This window comes from Papio anubis, chromosome X (genome assembly GCF_008728515.1).
Source record: "Papio anubis isolate 15944 chromosome X, Panubis1.0, whole genome shotgun sequence".
Classification (NCBI taxonomy): Eukaryota; Metazoa; Chordata; class Mammalia; order Primates; family Cercopithecidae; genus Papio; species Papio anubis.
Window position 1 is genome coordinate 71,947,914 of NC_044996.1, and position 24,132 is coordinate 71,972,045.

At 37.7% G+C, this 24,132-nt stretch overlaps 1 protein-coding gene across 1 annotated transcript in view; it reads right to left on the reverse strand.

Annotated features, from left to right (window-relative positions):
• TENT5D (terminal nucleotidyltransferase 5D) overlaps positions 1 to 23,475 on the reverse strand; it is an 88,805-nt gene extending 65,330 nt beyond the window's left edge. The window contains exons 1-2 of the mRNA XM_003917930.3: positions 23,258 to 23,475; positions 16,779 to 16,847 (exon numbers count right to left, since the gene is read on the reverse strand). The gene's annotated coding sequence lies outside the window, so the exon portion shown is untranslated. The remainder of the gene's footprint in view (positions 1 to 16,778; positions 16,848 to 23,257) is intronic.
• Between the last annotated feature and the right edge of the window lie 657 nt (positions 23,476 to 24,132).

The following is a 24,132-nucleotide window of genomic DNA, read 5'->3' on the forward strand; positions in this document are numbered from 1 at the left end:
TCTTTAATATGGATTTACTACTTAGGAGAAAGTTGATTAAGATTATCTTTAATATGCTTATTTGATTTATAGTGGTTTTGCTAGTGAACATATGCTATAAAATAAACAAGAAATACCTCATTTAATTATATAAAAACCAGAATTCTATAATCTCCCAGTTAGGATTTAACGTAGAGTTCCTGACTCAACCAACACAGCCATATCTCTAGAGTGGAAACAGGTATTAATTTTTAAAAATATACTTTAAGTTCTGGAATACATGTGCAGAATGTGCAGGTTTGTTACATAGGTATACATGTGCCATGGTGGTTTGCTTCACCCATCAACCTGCCATCTACATTAGGTATTTCTCCAAATGCTATCTCTCCCCTAGCCCCCTACTCCCTGACAGGTCCTGGTGTGTGATGTTCCCCTCCCTGTGTCCATGTGTTCTCATTGTACAACTCCCACTTACGAGTGAGAACATGCGGTGTTTGGTTTTCTGTTGTTGTGTTAGTGTGCTGAGAATTATGGTTTCTAGCTTCATCCATGATGAATTCATCCTTTTTTATGGTTGCATCGTATTTCATGGTGTATATGTGCCACATTTTCTTTCTTTTTTTTTTTTATACTTTCAGTTCTAGGGTACATGTGCACAACGTGCAGGTTTGTTACAAATGTATACATGTGCCATGTTGGTGTGCTGCACCCATTAACTCGTCATTTACATTAGATATATCTCCTAATGCTATCCCTCTCCCCTCCCCACAATAGGCCCCAGTGTGTGATGTTACCCTTCCTGTGTCCAAGTGATCTCATTGTTCAATTCCCACCTATGAGTGAGAATATGCAGTGTTTGGTTTTCCGTTCTTGCGATAGTTTGCTGGGAATGATGGTTTTCAGAGGCATCCATGTCCCTACTAAGGACACGAACTCATCCTTTTTTATGGCTGCATAGTATTCCATGGTGTATATGTGCCACATTTTCTTAATCCAGTCTGTCACTGATGGACATTTGGGTTGATTCCAAGTCTTTGCTATTGTGAATAGTGCCGCAATAAACATACGTGTGCAGCCACATTTTCTTTATCCACTCTATCATTGATGGACATTTGGGTTGGTGTGCAGCCACATTTTCTTTATTCGGTCTATCATTGATGGACATTTGGGTTGGTTCCAAGTCTTTGCTATTGTAAATAGTGCTGCAATAAACATATGTGTGCATGTGTCTTTATAGTAGAATGATTTACAATTCTTTGGGTATATACCTAGTAATGGGATTGCTGGATCAAATTGTATTTTTGGTTCCAGATCCCTGAGGAATCAGCACACTGTCTTCCACAATGGTTGAAGTAATTTATACTCCCACCAACAGTGTAAAAGCATTCCTATTTCTCCATATCCTCTCCAGCATCTGTTGTTTCCTGACTTTTTAATGATTGCCATTGTAACTGGCGTGAGATGGTAACTCATTGTGGTTTTGATCTGCATTTCTCTAACGACCAGGGATGATGAGCTTTTTTTCATATGTTTGCTGGCCGCATAAAAGTTTTCTTTTGAGAAGTGTTGGAAACAGGTATTAATCTTTACTTCTGTGTATTTGATCTAGTTGTTCTACCTATCTGGCAATACTTTCCTTCATCCCTTGGCCTATCCAAATCTTTTAAGTCTGATCTCTTTCATGAAACCTTAAACCTTCTAGTCAACACTATTTTCTTAAACTTAGAGCCAGTGCTGCAAAGTTAACACAATGTTCTCTACGTGTTTAATATACGCCAGTTTGGTTTCTACAACTGAATTGTAACTTCCTTGAGGACAGAATTCACGTCTTACATTTCTTTCTTATATTGAGCTGTGAAATAATAGAAGATATCCAAAAATGTGTACTAATTGACTGGTTAGATTTAACAAAGATATCGCCTGACTATTATGACATTTGTACAAAGATATTATATAAGAAACTATTCTCCAAAGAATATTTCCAAAAAATAAAAAATGAATAAAACCATAGACAGCTTCATGCAAAAGGTAAACTATTGGTTATAATACGATATGTGTATTCTTTGTGAAGTGTCTGATCACAATTTTTCTGTGATTACAAGCTTCACTATAGTTCATTTTTACTCCATTTTGGAGAGAGTATTTTAAAACTTCTTTCTATATTTCTATACTAAAATACTTAATATACAATTAAAAAAAATAAAACAGAACTTGCTTCCTTTAATACTTAACTATATTGGTATTGTAAGTTCTTTTCAAGATATTCACAATAAGAATCTTTTGTGTTAGGATAATACATTTCTCTTAAAAAGTAATCTAACAACAAGGGTGTTCTAACTGATATATATTTAATAACTGTAAAATTATAAGATCAGTCAACTAACTTGTAATTATACCACTCATAAAGATATCAGAGTCATAAAATCAGGAACAATTTTACTATCACCAAAGTTGATCAGTTTTTCTCATTATTTGCCCAAAGACACCTACGGCCCATAAGAGACTATTTTACACTGGTCATTTTGTTTGAAGTTGATTCATGCTGTTACTGATATCAAAAGTAGCCAAAAGACTCTGTTATTTATATTGAATAGGCTATTCTCAACTTTAGATATATTCACTTAAGGAGAAAGATGATTTTAACAGACATTTTTGTCTGTTGTAAATAAACTAGGAGTTTCTCTTCTAAGCCATTTATCTGTTCCAAATTTCTTACCCCTCAAACATTTACATATCTCTCTGAATTACAGATATGTAACTGAATATGAAGACAGCTCTATTTCTGAATAAAAGGAATAGCTCTAATACAAAAAGTAATAATAAAGCCTTAAAATATTTAAAGTGGGACTGCCTTCCTAGATGGGGTATCATCTCCATGGCTGCATCCTCTTGGCTTTGGCACTCACCAGGTGGCTCTGCCTCGGCCTCTGTGGCCCCATGAACTGCAGGTACTGGGAGTTCCACAGATAGGATACCGGGACACCCTAGAAGTTGGGAAATAAACAAGAGCCAAGATGGTCAACTAGTCCAGCTGGGAAGAGCTTCTCCTGCCGAGAGAGACCATGGCATCAAGTAGACTGGCCCACTCCTAACAGATCTTTGGAAAGAACGCACTGAAAGTAGACAGAAAGAGGTTGCAGACCCCAGGCTGAAAAGGGAGGAAGCTGGGAACCCTACACAAGGTTGTGGAGCAACAGGAATCATTCCTGGCCCCCAGCAGCTCTAGAAAAGAGGTGAATGACAAGGGAATAGAATGGCTCACTCTGGTCACAAACCTCCAGGATCCCTAGCTGTAGGAGACCCAACAACCCCCATAGACATTTGAGCTGGCAGAGAAAACTGCCTGGAGAGTTGGCAGAGACATAATTCCAGCCTGTGCAGAGCCCAGAAGGTTTGCCCCAGGAACAGTTGCAGTGGAGCATGGCCATAGGCACCCATCTCTCAAGGCTTGCCATATTCCTTTAGGTGGCTTTATCTCTTGTTAGCTGCTGGACCCGGACAGAGCAGGGCTGTCTTGGCCGTGGGACAGGGTCAGTCTAATCTCAGCACCCCTGTGGTCTACTGGTCTCTCCCAGAGCCTCTGCCTGGCCACACCCACTTGCAAAACAGCCTCAGTTGCCCAAAGTGCTTGCCAGCAGTCACCATTACAGCTCTTTTGCCAGCAAAGCCCAACTACCCACTGAAGTGGTTTTGCAGGCGGAACCCCACTAGAGCTCACTCACCCATGACTAGCTACTACCCTGCCAGTGGAATTCGCCAACAGCCCCTTTTGGAGTGTTGTTGCCGGCTGACTAAAAACACCTCTGCCACTCTAGTGTAGCAGGTGCTTAGCTTCAAGGGGCCAGAGAACAAAGCTGTGGTTCTGGTCAAAGCCCTCGGGGTTAGAACAAATGGCCCAGGTGTGCTGAGCTGAGCACTGGTCCCCTGAAAGCATCCAGAAACAAAGCTAATTGACTAAATGCAACTCATGTCACAATCAAACCCTCAAGGGCATCAAGGAATAAAAGTAAAAGGCCCCAGTCGAAAAGACAGCAACTTCAAATATCAAAAGAACATCAGCCCACATGGATGATTAAAAACAACAACAAACAAAAAAAGAAACAGAAACAAAAACAAAAACAGCGCAATAACTCTGTCCACTCTAAAAGTCAAGAGTATTTTCCTTCCTCCAAACGAATGCAGTAGCTTCTCAGCAGTGGTTCTTAACCAGACTGAAATGGATGAAATGACAGGCATAGAATTCAGAATCTGGATAACAAGGAAGCTCAATGACATACAGAAGGTTGAAACCCAATCCAAAAAATACAGTAAAACAGTCCAAGAATTGAAAGATAACATTGCCATTTTAAGAAAGAACCAAACTGATCTTCTGGAAAAGAAAAAAGAAAATCACTACAGGAATTTCAGAAAGCATTGGAACCATTAATAACAGAATAGATTGAGCTGAGGAAAGAATTTCACAGCTTGAAGACCCCTCCTGTGAATCAATACAGGTAGACAAAAATTTTAAAAGGTAGGAAATTGAACAAAATCCCCAAGAAATATAGGGTAAAGAAACCAAACCTATGATTCACTGGCAGTCCTGAAAGACATGGAGAGAGAGCAAACAACTTGGAAAACATATCTGAGGATATTGTCCACAAAAATTTCTTCAACCTCGCTAGAAAGATCAACATGCAAATTCAGAGAATCCCTGTGAGATACCATACAAGACAACTGTCCCCAAGACACACAGTCATTAGATTCTCCAAAGTCAATACAAAAGAAAAATTCTTGAAGGCAGGTAGGAAAAACTGACAGGTCACAGACATTTTTGTAAAGAAGACATACATGTGGCCAACAAGCATATGAAAAAATGCTCAACATCACTAATCATAAGGAAAATGCAAATCAAAGCCACAATGAGGTACCATTTCATATCAGACAGAATGGTAATTGTTCAAAAGTAAAAAGAATAATAATAATAATAATAATAATAATAATAATACCACCACATTCTGCCAAAGCTGTGGAAACAAGGGAATGCTTGTACACTTCAGGTGGGAATGTAAATTAGTTCAGCCACTGTGAAAGGCAGTTTGGCAATGTCTCTAAGAATTTAAAACAGATCTACCATTCAACCCAGCAATTCCAGTGTTGGGTGTATACCCAAAGGAATATACATTGCTCTACCATAAAGATACATGCATGCATATGTTCATTTTAGCACTATTCACAATAGCAAAGACATGGAATCAAACTCAATGACCTTTAATGGTAGTCTGGATTAAAAATTGGGGTACACACACACCATGGAATACTATGCAGCCATAAAAAGAATGAGATCATCTCCTTTGCAGCAACATGGATGGAGCTGGAGGTAAGTATCCTAAGTAAGGTAACACGGAAAAAGAAAAGCAAACACCACATGCTCTCGCTTATAAGTGGGAGCTAAACATTGAGTACACATAGACACAAAGAAGGGCACAATAGACACCAGAGCCTAGATGAAGGCAGAGGATAGGAGGAGGGCAACAATTAAAAACAAAACAAAACAAAACAAAACAAAATTACCTATAGGGTACTATGCTTATTGCCTGTGTGACAAAATAATATGTAAACCAAACTCCCATGAAACACAATTTATCTATTGAACAAACCTGCATATGCATCCCTGAAAGTAAAATAAAAGTTAAAAAATAAGATAATGAAAGAACAAGCCATAAACTGGGAGATAATATTTGCAAGTCACATACCCTACAAAGAACTTATAGCCAGATTATGCAAAGAAATCTCAAAACTTAAGAGTAAGACAAACCAATTAAAAAGCAAACAAGAGCTGCTGGCAAGATGGCCAAACAGGAACAGCTCCAGTCTGCAGCTTCCAGGGAGACCAATGCAGAAGGCAGGTGATTTCTGCATTTGCAACTGAGGTAGCCTGTTCATCTCATTGGGACTGGTTAGGCAGTGGGTGCAGCCCACGGAAGGTCAGCAGAAGAAGGGTGGGGTGTTGACTCACCCAGGAAGTGCAAGGAGTTGGGGGCCTCCCTCCCCCGGCCAAGGAAATCTGTGAAAGACTGTGCTACCTGGCCCAGATACTATGCTTTTCCCATGGTTTTTCCAGTTCACAGACCAAGAGATTCCTTTGTGTGCCTCTACCATCAGAACCCTGGGTTTCAAGGACAAAACTGGGCAGCTGTTCAGGCAGACACCAAGCTAGCTGCAGGAGTTTTTGTTTTGTTTTGTTTTGTTTTTTCTTCGCACCGCAGCGGCACCTGGAACACCAGAGAGACAGAACCATTCATTCCCCTGGAAAGGGGGCTCAAGTCAGGGAGCCAAGTGGTCTCGTTCAACAGGTCCCACTTCCAAAGAGCCCAGCAAGCTAAGAACCACTGGCTTGAAATTCTTGCTGCCAGCACAGCAGTCTGAAGTCCACCTGGAACAAGGCAGCTTGCAGGGGGGAGGGGCATCCACCATTAGTGAGGCTTGAGTAGGTGGTTTTCCCCGACAGCGCTAAAAAGGCCTGGAAGTTCGCACTGGGGATAACTCAACAAAGTGCCGCAAAGCGGCTGTGGCCAGACTGCCTCTCTAGATTCCTCTTCACTGGGCAGGCCATCTCTGAAAGAAAGGCAGCAGCCCGTCAGTGGCTTATAGATAAAACTCCCATCTCACTGAGACAGAGCACTTGGAGGAAGTGGGGGCTGTGGGCGTAACTTCAGCGGACTTAAACATTCCTGCCTGCCAGCTCTGAAGACAGCAGCAGATCCTGAGAAGGAGGATTCTACCATTACAGTGCTCGAGCTCTGCTAAGGGGCGGACTGCCTCCTCAAGTAGGTCCCTGACCTCTGTGCCTCCTGACTGGGAGAATACCTCCCAACAAGGGTTGATAGATACCTCATACAGGAGAGCTCTGGCTGGTATCAGGCTGGCGCCCCTCTGGGACGAAGCTTCCAGAGAAAGGAACAGGCCACAGTCTTTGCTGTTCTGCAGCCTCCACTAGTGATACCCAAGCAAATAGGGTCTAGAGTGGACCTCCAGCAAACTGCAGCAGAGCTGCAGAAGAGAGGCCTATCAGAAGAAAAACTAACAAACAGAAAGCAATAACATCAACATTAACAAAAAGAACCCCCACACAGAAACCCCATCCAAGGTCATCAACCTCAAAGATCAAAGGTAGATAAATCCACGAACATGCAAAAAAACCAGCGAAAAACACTGAAAATTCCAAAAACCAGAATGCCTCCTCTCCTCCAAATGATCGCAACTCCTCTCCAGCAAGGGCACAAAACTGGACAGAGAATGAGTTTGATGAGTTGACAGAAGTAGGCTTCAGAAGTTGGGTAATAACAAACCTCTTTGAGCTAAAGGAGCATGCTCTAACTGAATGCAAGGAAGCTAAGAACCTTGACGAAGATGACAGGACTGCTAACTAGAATAACCAGTTTAGAGAAGAACATAAATGACCCGATGGAGCTGAAAAACAGCACAAGAACTTCGTGAAGCATACACAAGTATCAAGAGCCAAATCAATCAAGCAGAAGAAAGAATATCAGAGACTGAAGATCAACTTACTGAAATGAGGAGTGAAGACAAGATTAGAGAAAAAAACATTGAAAAGGAATGAACAAGCCTCCAAGAAATATGGGACCATGTAAAAAGACCAAATCTACAATTGATTGGGGTCCCTGAAAGTGATGGGGGGAATGCAACCAAGTTGAAAAACACACTTCAGGATATTATCCAGGAGAACTTCCCCAACCTAGCAAGACAGGTCGACACTCAAATTCAGGAAACACAGAGAACATCACTAAGATACTCCTTGAGAAGAGCAACCCCAAGACACATAATCATCAGATTCTCCAAGGTTGAAATGAAGGAAAAAATGTTAAGGGCAGCCAGAGAGAAAGGTCAGGATACCTTAAAAGGTAAGCCCTTCAGACTAACAGCAGATCTCTCTGCAGAAATCCTACAAGCCAGAAGAGAATGGAGGTCAATATTCAACATTATTAAAGAATTTTCAACCCAGAATTTCATATCCAGCCAAACTAAGTTTCATAAGTGAAGGAGAAATAAAATCATTTACAGACAGCAAATGCTGAGGGATTTTGTCACCACCAGGCTTGACATACAAGAGCTCCTGAAGGAAGCACTAAATATGGAAAGGAAAAATCGGTATCAGCAACTGCAAAAACATGCTAAAATATAAAGACCAATGACACTATGAAGAAACTGCATCAAATAGTGTGCAAAATAATCAGTTAGCATCATGATGACAAGATCAAATTCACAAATAACAATATTAACCTTAAATGTAAATGGACTAAATGCCCCAATTAAAAGACACAAAGTGCCAAATCAGATAAAGAGACAAGACCCATTGATGTGCTATATTCAGGAGACCCATCTCATGTGCAAAGACACAGATAGGCTCAAAATAAGGGGATAGGGGAATATTTATCAAGCAAATGGAAAGCAAAAAAAAAAAAAAAGCAGGGGTGGCAACACTAGCTTGTGATAAAACAGACTTTAAACCAACAAAGATAAAAAAGACAAAGAAGGGCATTATGAAATGGTAAAGGGATCAATGTAACAAGAAGAGCTAACTAACCTAAATAAATATGCACCCAATACATGAGCAACCAGATTTATAAAACAAGTTCTTAGGGAACTACAAAGAGACTTAGACTCCCACACAATTATAGTGGGAGACTTTAACACTCCACTGTCAATATCAGACAGATCAACAAGACAGAAAATTAACAAGGATATTCAGGACTTGAACTCACCTCTGGACCAAGCAGACCTAGTACACATCAACAGAACTCTCCACTCTAAATCAACAGAATATACATTCTTCTCAGAACCACATAGCACTTATTCTAAAATTGTCCACATAATTGGAAGTAAAACACTCCTCAGCAAATGCAAAATAATGGAAATCATCATAAACAGCCTCTCAGACCACAGTGCAATCACATTAGAACTCAGGATTAAGAAACTCACTCAAAACTGCACAACTACATGAAAACTGAACAACCTGCTCCTGAATGACTATAGGGTAAATAATGAAATTAAGGCAAAAATAATGAAGTTCTTTGAAAACAAGGAGAACAAAGAGAAAATGTATCAGAATCTCTGGAACACAGGTAAAGCAGTGGTTAGAGGGAAATTTAAAGTACTAAATGCTCACATCAGAAAGTAGGAAAGATCTAAAATCAATACCCTAACATCACAATTAAAAGAACTAGATAAACAAGAGCAAACAAATTTAAAAGCTAGCAGAAGACAAGAAATAGCTAAGATCAGAGCAGAACTGAAGGAGATAGAGACAGGAAAAATCCTTCAAAAAATCAATGAATCCAGGAGCTTCTTTTTTAAAAAAAGATTAACAAAATAGACCACTAGCAAGACTAATAAAGAAGAAAAGACAGACAAATCAAACACACACACACAAAAATTATAAAGGGGATACACCACTGATTCCACAGAAATACAAACTATCATCAGAGAATACTATAAACACCTCTATGCAAATAAACTAGAAAATCTAGAACCAACGGATAAATTCTTGAACACATACACCATCCCAAGACTAAACCAGGAAGAAGTCGAATCCCTGAATAGACCAATAACCAGTTCTGTAATTGAGGAAGTAATTAATAGCTTAACAACAACAACAACAACAACAACAACAACAACAACAACAACATAACAGCCCAGGATCAGATAGAATAACAGCCAAATTCTACCAGAGGTACAAAGAGGAGCTGGTACATTCCTTCTAAAACTATTCCAAACAATAGAAAAAGAGGAACTCCCCGTTAACTCATTTTATGAGGCCAGCATCATCCTGATTCCAAAACCTGGTAAAGACACAAAAACAACAACAAAAATTCAGGACAATATCGTTGATGAACATAGATGTGAAAATCCTCAATAAAATATTGGCAAACCAAATCCAGCAGCACATCAAAAAGGTTATCCACCACAATCAAGATGGCTTCATCCCTGGGATTCAAGGCTGATTCAACATACATAAATCAATAAGTGTAATCCAACACATACACAGAACCAATGACAAAAACCACATGATTATCTTAGTAGATGCAGAAAAGATGCCGGGCGCGGTGGCTCACGCCTGTAATCCCAGCACTTTGGAAGGCCAAGGCGGGCGGATCACAAGGTCAGGAGATCGAGACCACGGTGAAACCCCGTCTCTACTAAAAATACAAAAAATTAGCTGGGCGCGGTTGCGGGCGCCTGTAGTCCCAGCTACTCGGGAGGCTGAGCCAGGAGAATGGCGGGAACCTGGGAGGCGGAGCTTGCAGTGAGCGGAGATAGCGCCACTGCACTCTCAGTAACCTGGGCGACAGATGCGAGACTCCGTCTCAAAATAATAAGCGCTATTTATAACGAACCCATAGCCAATATCATACTGAATGGGCAAAAGCTGGAAGCATTCCCTTTGAAAACCGGCACAAGACAAGGACGCCCTCTCTTACCACTCCTATTCAACATAATGTTGGAAGTTCTGGCCAGAGCAATCACGCAAGAGAAAGAAATAAAGGGTATTCAAATAGGGAGAGGGGAAGTCAAATTGTCTCGGTTTGCAGATGACATGATTGTATATTTAGGAAACTCCACCATCTCAGCCCAAAATCTCCTTAAGCTGATAAACAACTGCAGCAAAGTCTCAGGATACAAAATCAATGTGCAAAAATCACAAGCATTCCTATACACCAATAATAGACAAGCAGAGAGCCAAATTATGAGTGAACTCCCATTCACAATTGCTACCAAGATAATAAAATACCTAGAAATACAACTTGCAAGGGATGTGGAGGGCCTCTTCAAGGAGAACTACATACCACTGCTCAAGGAAATAAGAGAGGACACAAACCAATCTAAAAAACATTCCATGCTCGTGGATAGGAAGACTCAATATCGTGAAAATGGCCATACTGTCCAAAGTAATTTATAGATTTAAGGGTATCTCCATCAAGCTACCACTGACTTTCTTCAAATGATTAGAAAAAAATACTTTAAATTTCATGTGGAACCAAAAAGGAGCCAAGACCATCTTAAGTAAAAAGAGCAAAGCTAGAGGCATCACGCTACCTGACTTCCAACTATACAAGGCTACAGTAACCAAAACAGGATGATACTGGTGCCAAAACAGATATATAGACCAATGGAATAGAACAGAGGCCTCAGAAAAAACACCACACATCTACAATCATGTTATCTTCAACAAATCTGAGAAAAACTAAGCAATGGGGAAAGGATTCCCTATTTAATAAATGGTGCTGGGAAAACTGGCTAGCCACATGCAGGAAACAGAAACCGGACCCCTTCCTTACACCTTATACAAATATGAACTCAAGATGTATTAAAGACTTAAATGTAAAACGTGAAACTATGAAAACCATAGAAGAAAACCGAGGAGATACCATTCAGGACATAGGCATGGGCAAAGACTTCATGACGAAAACACCTAAAGCAATTGCAACAAAAGCCAAAATTGACAAATGGGATCTAATTAAACTAAAGAGCTTCTGCTCAGCAAAAGAAACTATCATCAGAGTGAACAGGCAACCTACAGAATGGGAGAGAAGTTTTGCAATCTATCCATCTGACAAAGGTTTAATATCTAGAATCTACAAGGAACTTAAACAAATTTACAAGAAAAAAACCAAACTACTCCATCAAAAAGTAGGAAAAGGATATGAACAGATACTTCTCAAAAGAAGACATTTATGTGGCTAACAAACATATGAAAAAAAGCTAATCATCACTGGTCATTAGAGAAATGCTAATCAAAACCACAACGAGATAGCATCTCACACCAGTTAGAATGGCGATCATTAAAAAATCTGGAAACAACAGATGCTGGTAAGGATGCGGAGAAATAGGAATGCTTTTACGCTGTTGGTGGTAGTGTAAATTAGTTTAACCACTGTGGAAGACAGTGTGGCAATTCCTCAAGGATCTAGAACCAGGAATACCATTTGACCCAGCAATCCCATTACTGGGTATATACTCACAGGATTATAAATCATTCTACTATAAAGAAACATGCACACATATGTTTATTGCAGCAATATTTACAATAGAAAAGACTTGCAACTAACCCAAATGCCCATCAATGATATACTGGATAAAGAAAATGTGGTCCATATACACTATGGAATATTATGCAGCCATAAAAAAGAATGAGATCATTTCCTTTGCAGGGACATGGATGAAGCTGGAAACCATCATCCTCGCAAACTAACACTGGAACAGAAAACCAAACACTGCATGTTCTCACTCATAAGAGGGAGCTGAACAATGAGAACACATGGACATAGGGAGGGGAACATCACACACTAGGGCCTCTCGAGGGCTGGGGGGAAAGGGGAGGGAGAGCATTAGGACAAATACCTAATGCATGCAGGGCTGAAAATCTAGATGACGAGTTGATAGGTGCAGCAAACCACCATGGCACATGTATACCTATGTAACAAACCCATACATTCAGCACATGTATCCCAGAACTTAAAGTAAAAAACAAAAAAGTAAACAAAATAATCAACAGACACTTGACTAAAGATGATATAAATATGACAAGTAAGCACATTAAAGCTGTGCACTATCATGAGCCTTTAGATAAATGCAAATGAAAAATGTGATGAGATACAAGCACACACCTATAAGAATAGCTAAAATAAAAGATAATGACAATACTCAGTGCTGATGAAGGCATGTGGCAACTAGAACTCTTGTATAGTACTGGTAAGAATGCAAGATGGTACTACAACTCCAGAAAACAGTTTTGAAGTTTCTTATAAAGTTAAGCATACTTATCACATGACCCAGCAATCCCATACCTGGCTGTTGGTATGCCAATGTACACAGCAGTTATATTTGTAAATATCCCAAAGATATTTGGGAATAACTGAAATATCTTTCTGCAGGTGTATGGACAAACAAACTTGGTACATTCATATAATGGGATACTACTCAGCAATAAAAAGGAATACATTTTTTTTAAACAGTGAACAACTTATAGATGAATCCCAAAGGCATTATGCTGAGTTAAAGAAGCCAGTCACATAACATTACACGCTGTATGACTCCATTTAAATGACAATTCTTGAAGGGTTATAACTGTTCAGTGATTGCCAGGGTCAGTCAATGAAGAATATGACTATAACAGATCTATACACAGGGTTATTAAATAGACAAGAATAGGAATGAAAAATGTAAGAGTTACTCCTCAATAATTAGGGAGAGAGGACATAAAAAGGCAAGGAAGACACTGGATTAGGACAAAATGGTCTTTCTTCAGAGTTTGGTCATGGCAAAAGCCAGAGTGACAAGAGAATTACAGCAAGGACAAAAGGGACCTTTATGGAAACCCTGAAGATTACCATTGTATGCTCTGACGAGGCAACTCTGGCAATAGAAAGAAAAGAGGAGAAGCTAAGTTGGCTAAAGAGAGAGCCAAGATTTGCTACAGAGAGGGCTTGAAGACAAAATGATAAATGGATATCCTAGTTTTTATTGCTCTAGAGAATATGCAGGAAAAAGGGAATCCTTCTATTAACAATCACTCATATGTTTGGAAAATTAAAGTGGGACAAGTAAGGCAGGGATGCTAATAGGGTAATCCCTGGGAGCACCTTTCCCACTATATCACAGTGATGATATGCTAGGTAGACTCCTCATCATTATGTCGTAACTCCTCACCTCCAATATACACCTGGATTGTGACCCCAGGTGATGAAGAAATATGTCTCAGGTCAAATAGTCTGCACTCCAAAAGGAATGTTCCAGTTAGAAGACCTACTAGAATGTTTGGTAGATCTTTCAAGATCCCCTTAGGAATTAAGTTCTAAGGAAGTCAAGATGAAGAGGTGAGGACAAAGGGGAAATGGTCTGGCATTTTACAAAGGGACTCTCAAGCGAAACTGGAAGGAATCTCTAGAATCTCTGATGATATAGGGATATAGGGTTCACAAAGCAAGAAAAACTAGACATATGACAAAGAACTAGGTGTAAGGGGAAGTGACAATAAAAAATGTTCCAACTTTTCTGACCATTCTTTGAAGAAGGAGCTAGTTTCTTAAACTGTCACTATTTGAGTACTAGCACTCATTATAAATACACATTATTGAGAGTAATTCTGTTTTTAAAAGTGAGTGTTCTTTAATCTTTCTATCCTTACCGGTAAAGACCTAGATCTTCTATGTATAAGAGCAAATATAAGAGGTACTGACATTGAGTGAGTTTGTGCTATGAATGAAAGCACTGGAAACTAACTTGGGTTAAAATTAGTGTTCACAGGCTTCAAAGTATATAAATTAATCTTTTGCTTGGGAAGGGGTCTCTTAAGCAAACAGGTAACAATATTTAATTGAGAACACAACATTTCCATTCTTAATATTATTTAGGAAATTGTTTATTGAAATTTCTTTGTGAAATGTGTGCTTAACCTAGAAGAGTGCTACATGGAATGTTACTAGCACTACCAGTTCTGCTATGATCTATGAATATCAAAGTTATTGAAGTTCAATAACCTTGTGACAATTCAACTAAAGTGTTATCAGGAAAAAAAAGACACATACATGGTCAACAAGCATAAAAAATGCTCATCTTCAATAAACATACGTGTGCATGTGTCTTTATAGCAGCACCCTAGAACTTAAAGTATAATAATAATAAAAAATAAATAAAAAAAAGAAAAAAAAAAGAAAAATCAACAAAACCAAAAATGAAAAAAAAAATGCTCATCTTCATTGATCATCAGAGAAATGCAAATCAAAACCATAAGATATACCATTGCACATCAGTCAGTATGGCTATTATTAAAAAACCAAACCATAACAGATGTTGGTGAGTTTGCAGAGAAAAGGCAATGCTTATATACTGCTGGTGGGAATGCAAATTAGTTCAGCCACTGTGGAAAGCAGTTTAGAGATTTCTCAAAAAACTTTAATTTAAAACAGAACTACCATTTGACCCAGGAATCTCATTACTGGGTATATACCCAAAGAAATATAAGTTGTTCTACCAAAATGACACATGCACTCATATGTTCACTACAACACTATTCACAATAGCAAAGAGATGGAATCAACTCAGGTACCCATCAATGGTGGACTAGATAAAGAAAATGTGGTACATACACACCATGGAATGTTACACAGCCATAAGAAAGAACAAAATCATGTCCTTTGCAGCAACATAGATGCATCTTGAGGCCATTATCCTAAGGGAATTAGTTCAGGAAAAGAAAACCAAATATCACATGTTCTCATTCAGAAGTGGGAGCTAAACCTTGAGTACCCATTGATTCAGAGGGGAAAAACAGACACCAGGGCCTACTTGAGGGTGGAGGATGGAAGGAGGGTGAGATTCAGAAAATTGCCTATTGGGTACTATGTTGTTCACTATACCAGGTAACAAAATAATTTGTATACCAAACCCTAGCAACTTGCATGTAACAAATCTGTTACCCATGTTAACAAATCTGCACATGTACCCCCTGAACCTAAAATAAAAGGCGACTAATTAAAAAAATAAACCATTAAAAGTATACAAAGTTTAAACTATTTGCAAGGAGTTCTTTTGGTTCCAGGTGTCCAAAGTCATATAAGAAATAAAATGGGCCGGGTGCAGTGGCTCATGCCTGTAATCTCAGCACTTTGGGAGGCTGAGGCGGGTGGATCACCTGAGGTTGGGAGTTTGAGACCAGCCTGACCAACATGGTCTCTACCCGTCTCTACTAAAAATACAAAAAAATCAATCGGGCGTGGAGGCGCATGCCTGTAATCCCAGCTACTCGGGAGGCTGAGGCAGGAGAATGGCTTAAACTCAGCAGGTGGAGGTTGCGGTGAGCCAAGATCGTGCCATTGCACTCCAGTCAGGGTGACAAGAGTGAAACTTCATCTCAAAAAAAATAAATAAATAAAATATAAAATTAAATAAATAAATAAATAAATAAATAAATAAAATGACCTGGGAAAGTTATAAACTAAAGAAATAAGGCACACATATTAAAATATAAGAACAATTTATGTTTTAACCAAAGTTGTTTACTAGGGGATGCCACAGTGATTGCACTACTCTGAATGTTCAGTACCAAATTTCTAGATGGCACCTTGTCAGAAGTTAATAGGCTTCCAGCAAATATCAAGAAACATGATATCTGAGCATCAATGCACTCCTGCACCTGGTATGAGCTGCATTTGTATAATATGACTATTAACTAAATCTTCATCTTAATTGTACTGCATTCTATGAATTCCTGTAGATCCTATTCTGGGTGTAAAGTATAGAAAATAGGTTGAACTAGAGTTTCCTTTATAAAGTTAACTTAAAAGTATCCAGAGAGTTGTAATGAGGATTAATATGGCAATTTGCAATAATAATAATAATAATAATAATAATAATAATAATTAAAAGTAGACTAATAAGAAAGGAGAAGCAGAAAAATGCTAGTGGTTTAAACAAAAGAAAGACAAAAGCAGAAATAATGTAACAGAGAATATGCTTGCCAAATACATGTACATAATATTTTCTCTCTGTTCAAATTTGAACAACTGCTTATTGAAATCATACATTATTTATTAATTTAATTGTCAAAGAGAATTTTCGAGATACTCTTTTCTACCCTGTTCATAAATACATCTTGAATTATGGGTTGTCTAAAAGCTGAAATAAAAAATGAAAGGGTTAATTCACACTAATCTGATGTTTGGTCTTTGACAAGTTAAATAATTCCTCATTATTCCTCCAATTTATACATTTATTTCTCTCTAACCTTTTTATCTTACCTCCAGCTAGAGAAATTCCAGTTAGATAGATGAGAAGTATTGGATAATTTCTTTTCACAAATAATTAATCTGAATAAAAAAGAAATAGAAAGTTATTAATTTCTGTATAGTCTGGATCATTGCCTCATTCTGATTAAGCTTCAGTCTAGGACCTGACTTAGAAATGGGTCAGTTGAACTCAGTTACCATAGACTCTCACTGTTTTGTTTTCAGGCAGCTTAGACACACAATCATTTATGAAACAAAATTGTATGGTTTTTGGGCCAAATATGGAATTTGAGACATGTTGTAGTGAAAGTGAACATCTTAATGAAAAGTTCTATGAAAAGTCTGTTAAGTATCATTTGAGTAAGTTGCTGTCATCTAAGGCCAAGGGTACCCATGAGATTGGCTTCTTATAGTTCCTTTTTAAAATAAATTATTATTTGGAATTTATCTTTTAATTGAACGTCTCTTTTATTCTAGTTACATGGTAGGTTAAATGATATGTATTTTTCTCTATATATCTTCGCATGCCTTACCCAATACACATTTTAAGAAAAGAATTATTTTCAGTATACCTCAGCTACAACTGACAAACAATGGTTTTTACAATTCTGAGGTTCAGAGAGGATAAAAGCATATTACCAACCTAGATCAGAGCTAGCTATGAAAATCAGATAGGAATTTAACCTGATATACTTATGCTTTATGGACTTTTGCCTTATACACTGATCTTGTCCTGTAAATAATATTTCCTTTTGAATGAACAAGAACATAATAAAAGCCATTTTGGATCAGACCCATAGTCTATCCAGCTCAGTATTCTGTTTCTGATATGTCAGATGAGCAATGCTGTGCACACAGTAGGCAATCAATATTTCATTGAACTGTTTTTGAAATAAAAAGTCACATCTGACTTTTAAGGCAGAAATCCGAAATAAAAGCCAGCTCTTCCATAAGATGCATGCTAATTTAACTCCTTTCTGAATCACCATTTGCAATATATAAAATCTTTCAACATACAAAATAGTATTTCTTTTATTTACAGTAAAAAAACTATTTCTACCCTGTGTCTCAGTAATTCCACTTCTGATAAATACCTCAGAGAATTTTTGCAAATGTGCACAGTCACAAATGAATGATTCCAAATGCCCTGTTCTTTCCACTACCTCCAAAGTGAAAATTTTTACAACGACTTCAAAGTCTTGGATTCATAGTTTACTAACTTTAGAAAACTGGTTCAAAAGCTAGGAATGATGTTGTTGTTGTGCTTTTGCTGTGGCTAATCCTGAAAAAGAGTGGGCTGAAAGATATTTCTGTTGCTATTGTCGTCATTTATCTGTTGGTTTAATGTAAAGGCAGCATTAAAGAATTCTATAGCTAGATAAATGGTTAACTGGGGGTGATCCTGTCCTTCAAAGGATATTTGGCAATGTCTGGAGACATTTTTGGCTGTCAAAACTTGGGAAAGAAGGTGCTATTGGCATTTGGGGAGTAGAGGTCAGAGATGCTGCTAAGTATTATACTGCACAGGACAGTCTCCTTAAAACATTGTGCAGCCCAACATGTCTATAGTTCTGTTTGAGAAACTATGATCTAGAGGTGAGAATTTTGGTACATACTATTGCAAATTTTAGAAAAAATACTCAAAAATCATATAATGTGGGTAATAAAACAGAGAGAAATTAAGAAATTTACAAAGCATGCTACACTCTGCTCTAACCAATTACCAGGTAAAGTAATAAAAACCATGACTTTGACAGATTTTGGACTAGAGACTCCAGAATCAATCTAGAATGAATAGTAGTAAGAAAGTAACAGTAAATAAAAGCCATATCTAGAATTAAATATGTAGGTTCTATGGTAAGTAAAATGGGATATGGGAGTGCAGAGCAGTATAGTCCTTTAAGAGAGCTTTTTTTGTTTTGTTTTGTTTTTAACCTTGCCCTCACCTGCCCTTCTGATAAGTCTCTTCTTTTTGCTTTTTCTTCCCTTAAGAGTTTTTTTTCAAACAGCTCTTGGATAGTAAAATCATAGAGATAAGGAAAATGTTTATTAAAAATGAGTTTTCTGAGCACTATGCTTACATTAAAGAATTTTCGAATCCTACAATTCTCAAACCTAATGTGGAATTATCCCTAAAGTATCTGTAACAATAGCAAATGTTTTATTATTTCCTACCATATTATCTATTAATAATCAATCAACTCTAGTAATAATAAAACTTTGTTTTTATTATTCAAGTTTTGAAAAGGTTTCCTGTCAAAGAGAAAATGTAAGTCTTGGCTAATCTGTTAAAATCAAAGATTTTTAGAGAAACAATCTTTTTGATAACTCTCTCTCTCTCTATATATATATACACACACACACATATATTTCTGATAACTATATATTATAATCACCAAATGTGACATTTATTATTAAAATAAAGATCAAATATTAGCACTTTGAGAAATGGTAAATATGCAGATTTATTTTTTCTAATTTTCCAAGACTTTTTTTGCATTTTATTCTATTCACTTAAATCCTACATTCAGCATCTTATCTTGTCTTCTTATGTTTATCTGTCACTTCCAAATTATGAATTGGATAGTTTTTCAGGTCACCTGTGACAACCACTCAAACCCACTTCTCTTGTCTTTAAGCTTCTGTTCCCTATGATATCATCTATTTGCCTCTGCTAATAGTGCTTTACCTCTTCTATAGCTCTACTCTCTCTTACCTGTCACTTGAAGAGTTCTAGGCTAGGCTAATGTTCAAATTAAACCTAAAACGCCAGAACTATGAAACCAGCAAAGTGTACTCTGCCTGCCCAGGGGGGAAAAACAGTTTTTCTCTTATAAGTAGGAAACACCCTCAGTTTCAACCTCTCTCAAATTTTTAGGAAACTGAGTCTATTTCTTCATATACAAACTAGAAAGACTGCCAGTCAGTTAGAATAATTCCTCATTTTACTCTTATACTAAATGGGCACCTGAGCTATAGAAAGCAAGCAACAGAAGTGGTCTTATTTGAGATTCTGCTTTGCCTATCTGCTACACACATTCAAAAGTACTGCATTGGGAATCAAGAAGACCTAGGTTGAACACCTAGGCAAACCAAATAATCTCTATGAGCTTCTGTTGTTGTTGTTGTTGCTGTGTTTGTTTTAGGATTTTTTGTTGTTTTTCTAATTGGTTAAAAACAAAGGATAATGCCTGGCCAGATTACCTCAGATTACTTTAGGTATCAAATGAAATGATGTATGTGAGACATTCTGTAAACTATTAAGTTTTATCCCAGTTAAGCTATTTTATGCAAGAAATGATTTGTATAATTCTATATTTCCATTACACAAACAGAGGCAAAACACAGACTCCTGGATCTCACTGCCAATTTACTCCATCAGAATCTACAGAAGTGAGGTCTAGTCATCTGCATTTTTAACAAGGACATCAAAATTTGAGAAATATTATATGATACTACGCTCTCTTCATTTCTAGTGAACTCTTTTTACTTCAATGGGAGTTTGTCAAGTACCATTTAATTTTCTGATCATCTTAAAATCACTTGTTAGAAGATGACAAAAAAATGTGTTTAACACAAAACAATCATAATATTAAAAATTAAGTGGCTTAGAATCTTAACTGGAATTGTTTCATAAATATTTTTAACTTAAAGTTTGTTCTCTGTAACACACTGGGTTCAAAACATTTAGAGAATTAAGCATAATTAATCATAAAAAATTACTCAATTTACTGAGGAATTATAATTTTCCACATTAGTTTTGCTCATGTCAAATTTTAACATGCTCAATAGCTGCTGAGTTAAGATACTGTATTGGTTCTTTACATCTCAATTATCCCAGTCAAATTCACAACCTTCTAACTATCCACCATATCTGATTCATCAATATGTGACTGATGTTACTTTAGTTAAGCTTTCATAAGTATAGTTAATTAGGTCCCAAAAGAACAATTTGGAAGATCCTACACCTATTGTCTCCATTATTGTAGCCCTGTTCTAAGGGTGAAAGGAGAAAAAGGTAGCTGCCTATTTAGGTGAAACAGTGTAGAAGGTATTGCTAAATCTGGTAGACAGGAAGAAACAAAGCTAAGATATAAGATAATCCAAAACAAAAAATCTGAATAAATATAATAAAGAATGAATAATTCTCTCTACAGTGAAAGAGGTAAATTATCATGCCTGTAATCCTAGCACTTTGGGAGGCTGAGGCGGGTGGATTGCCTGAGCTCAGGAATTTGAGACCAGCCTGGGCAACACGGTGAAACCCCGTCTCTACTAAAATACCAAAAAATTAGCCGGATGTGGCGGCCTGTGCCTGTAGTCCCAGCTACTCGGGAGGCTGAGGCAGGAGAATCGCTTGAACCCAGGAAACAGAAGTTGCAGTGAGCCGAGATCGCACTGCACTCCAGCCTGGGAGACAGAGCGAGACTCCAATTCCAAAAAAAAAAAAAGGGAAAATTATATTTTTTTAGAGATAACATTTGGATTCTTAAAAGTTAACCTTAATCATTACTATGATAAAATAAGCATATCCAGATTTCATCCTAACATATTTAATGGAAATGACCCAAATGTCCATCACCAGAACAGATAAATTACAATATATTCATATGGTGGAAAACTCTAGAACGGTGAAAATGAATAAGCAAGCCATACCTATGTACAATAACCTGGTTGAGGAACATTATGAGTTACAAAAATCACAGAAGAAGAAAAGCAGTCTCATTTCATTTATATAAAGTTCAAAAATAGGCAGCACTAAAGGATATGTGGGTTAGAGACGCAAATACTATAGCAAAACCATAAAACAGAAAATTTATACATAAATTCAAGACAGCAGCTGCCTCTAAAAAAAGGAAGAAAAGAAATGCAATTAGAAAGGAGTAAACAAGGGAATTTAAAGGGTATAATATCCTTTTGCTTAAATTGGGTGATAGTTCACAAGTTTATATTTGTTATATTGCTTTTATTTTGTACACACATTTTATAACTATTTTATAGGTATTCAATATTTAATATACAACTAAAATTTTATATATTCTTTCCTTTTAATATTTTCTCTATAATAAAAAGTTTTATTTTAACAGATTTGTTTGTTGCTTTTAACAACAGCAGTTATAACTGAATACACATGTACTTTAAATAAATCATGCTATTCCTGTGCCTAAGTTTTAAGAAAAATATAAACCTCGTTTTAAGAAATCAGATATCTAAGAAAAAACAAGAGGGAAATTTTTGGAGTCAAATTTAGTTCAGAACTCACAAAAACAAAAACCACTTCTTAATTTTCTAAGTGGTTAGCACAGGCTACTATTCATTTTTTACTTAAGGTGGACATTAACAACAAATATCTTCAAATTTTAATTTTACTAAAAAACTGATCCTATCCTAAAGATCTTTTCCTTAAGAAATTCCATAAAACATTTTCAAAACACTTCTTTAAAAAGGCTTATTCTTATAGCTTACCTACATATAAGTCTAGTAACTCTACATGAAACTTGAAAATGCTTTAGCTTTAGTGGATTGTTGTGGTCTATATATGGATTTTTTTTTAAATAGTTGTGTTAAAAAACACTAAGTGTCCAGGGAAAACCTTTTTTTTAAATGTTTTTTATCTTTATACCAAAATAAGTTCTCCAATGGTGAAATACAATTGTTTATCTAGTATAGAAATTGATTAAATTGATGAAATCTGCTAAGTTTTATCTGTTTCTGTAAAGTAAGTATTCTCAAATATATAGGGACATCAAAAACAAAGCAATCTTTATACAGTTTCACCTACCGAAGTGGTTTCCAGGTTGTACTTTCCTAAAACCTTGTATTTTAAAAGGTTTGTTTTTCCAGCATGGAAGGTTTGTAGTTAGGGTAACAGTCTGAAGCCTACCACCAATTACATTAACACTACAGAGTAAAACACGTAGTTTTTAGATCCATGTTTGGTTCAAAAGGAAACAAAGATAAAAACAAGCTTATCCAATGAGATGCTTATTTCCCCTATATACTGAAATACTAAAGATGGGAAAAAATTTCGTCCAACTTGTTAAATTCCTTAGTAAGAGAATATAATAATTTTTTTTCCCCAAAGCAAAATCTCAGTTCTTCCTTGGAATTTCCAAGGGTTTTGAATTGAAATGAATCGATAATTCCCAGGATGCCCATCCTTTCCATAAATCCACAGTGTCTAATAACTTTGGAACATTTTCATGTCACATATAAAACGCCAACTACTATCTAGTATTTCACTTAACCTCCCTGCACATTACAGACTTTGTAGTAATTTTCGTATCTTACATATCTATTGGGAAAAAAAAGTGCGCATATATATTTCACATAAACTTTACCTGTTAAGTCTAGCCTAAAACTTTAAGAATCATGAACCCTTTTAACGCCGTAAGTGAACTTCACAACTCAAATTTACCAGCCGCACTATCCCTTAGGCCCTTATTTTATACGATTACAATTTTTTGAAAAATACGTTAAAAGCCCTATACCTTTTTCCTTCATCCGTTAAGGCTTAAACTCTGAGACAATGGTGGCGGGCCAAGGATAGAGTGAAATCTGAGGAAAGAGGTGGGGCGGAAGGTTAAGAAGACTTTGGAGTAGGACAAAAGAAAGAACTAGAAGGTTGGTTGGGTGACGAAACCTTTAGGTGCCAGGTTAGACTGGGTGCAGGCGAAGGACCCAAGGTAGGAGCTGGGGCGCGTAACCTCTTGCCCTCGAGCCCCCCAACGCCCCCAAGCGACTGGAACCCGTCCTAACCGCCGCTCCCTGCGGCAGCCATTTTGGAGTTGCACCAGCCCCGCCCCTCGGAGGCACCTGGCCCCGCCCCCTCGAGCCAGGAGCAGAAACAGGAAATGGGATTGCAAACCTAGTAGCTGCGCGTGCCGGCTGTTCAGGACTAGCGCAGGACTCCGGGCGCCCTCCCAGCCTACTCGTGCCGCTGCCCGGGCACTAGCTTCCCGAGAAAAGTCGTGGGACCATGTCGAATATGGGGAGTATCCTTTCCTGTTTGTAAAACTGCTCTTAGGGCATAGGGAAAGGAGGGGAGGGCAGAGGTTGGGACCCTGGGAAGTGCCTGGTAGTGACCTTTTTGGTCTAGCTGGGGAGGGGTGAGAACGCTGACACCGATTGGTGGGCTCCAGCAGCTTGGTTTTAGTTTTCCTTTTTTTTTTTCCGTTGGGACTCGCTGCCATCCTAGAATCAGGGGAGATGGGACTGCTTTAGGGAATGGTCAGGGGAGTCGCCGCACTGGTTTGAGATTTAGAGCGCGAGCCCTCCCACTCTGAGAGCTTCTGTCACCTGTCGTTTAGTGAATTCGTCCTCTTTGAAATTGTTGGGAAACTGTGCGAGAACAGAGGCAAGGCGA